Raw genomic sequence first — 1,648 nt, 5'->3', positions numbered from 1 at the left:
TTTTTTTTGGTACTGGGAATCAAACTCAGGACCTTGCATTTGCCAAGCAGGTGCTGTGCCACTGAGCTATATCCCCGATCCCCTCAGTTCTATTTTTAAACAGCAACGTCACCAACTAAAACCATAAAAATGTGAAAATATAACACTAAAAAGTTCAAGGAAAAGATATTCATTTACAGCATGATACAAAAAGACAATATCATCTGCTTTGACTTCAGCTGGAACATGCAAGTCAAATGTCTCAAGTAGTTCACTGCCCTCCACATGTCCTGCAAAGGCCATGGAAATGGTGCATGGAGCATAACTCACATGGAAACCTGCAACATCACTGACTTGGGAAGATGTACGTAGGATGCCAGGGAGGCCAATGGGTCATGTCTAGAGTTCACAAGGAAGAATACAAAGCAAGATCACAGACAGAGTGCTCCAAAGAACTGCAGATATTCCCCTGAAATCTTCAGCTCAGTACTGATCAGCACATGAATAAAGGAAACCAGAGCCAAAGAAATAACCAATTAAAGGGTGAGAAGGAACAGTCTCTAGTGGTCACACAAACAGGTGACAATTTCTCTTTCCCCAGTAATAGTGAAGAGCCTCCTAAGTCATGGAGTATTATAGTGATTACTCAGATGTGCCTTCATCATGGAGCAAAATTAGCCATAGGTTGCATACCAAACTTGCCTCATTTAACAAAGCTAAAAACTGAGACCCAGTAGGATCAAGCTGTTCTTATACTTAACCACATCCCAGAAAAAAACTCTCAAGAATACAGTATTTATAAATACACAAAAATGTCAGGGCCTAGCAGGGTACAATTTCAATATCTGATATCCAAATAAAAAAATTACTAAGCACGATAGGCAAGAGAAAAAAACAGTTCATTATAAGTGAGTTAGAAATGACAAAAGTTGTAAAATTTGTAGACAAAGCTATTCATGCCTTTATTATAATCAAATTCCACATATTCAAGAATTAGGTAATGTTTAAAAAATTTAGTGCAGAATGGAAAATATCAGAAATCCCTTATTCAACTATATAAATATGAGAACTATATTCCCTGAGATGAAAAATACAGAAATTTGAATAAATCTCAGATTAGGTATTGCAGAAGGGAATATTAGTGATCTGCAAACAATCCAATATGAAACACAATGACAGAATATTAAAAAACAAATTAATAAGTATCAGTGAACTGTAGAACAAGTTAAAGTCTTGTAATTAGAGTACCTGGAAATGAAGGACAGAAAAGTATGTGAAGAAATGAAGGCTAAAGAATTTTGAACTAGTGAAAAATGTAAGCCTACAGATATAAGAATTTTGAGGAATTCCAAGCATGAAAGGCCTGAAGAAATCTACACCTAAGCACATCATCATCAGATTGCTTAAAACTAGAAAGATAAAGTAAATGTTAAAAACTGTTAGAGATGAAATCTGATGGTAGATCTCTCACTAGCAATAATGCAAGACAGAAGATACGAGTAACATCGTTGAAGAAGTAAAAGACAACCTTCTTCAACCTACAGTTTTATACCCACTGAAAATACATTACAAATTAAAGGCAAAACAAAGACGCTTTCAGACACACAAAAGCTAAAGCTTATGTTAAAAGAAATTTAAGAAGTCTTTCAGGCACTAGGAAAATAATACC

Source organism: Chinchilla lanigera, unplaced genomic scaffold (assembly GCF_000276665.1).
Source record: "Chinchilla lanigera isolate Chin_1 unplaced genomic scaffold, ChiLan1.0 scaffold00031, whole genome shotgun sequence".
In the NCBI taxonomy this organism is placed as follows: Eukaryota; Metazoa; Chordata; class Mammalia; order Rodentia; family Chinchillidae; genus Chinchilla; species Chinchilla lanigera.
This window is presented reverse-complemented; position numbering follows the sequence as displayed.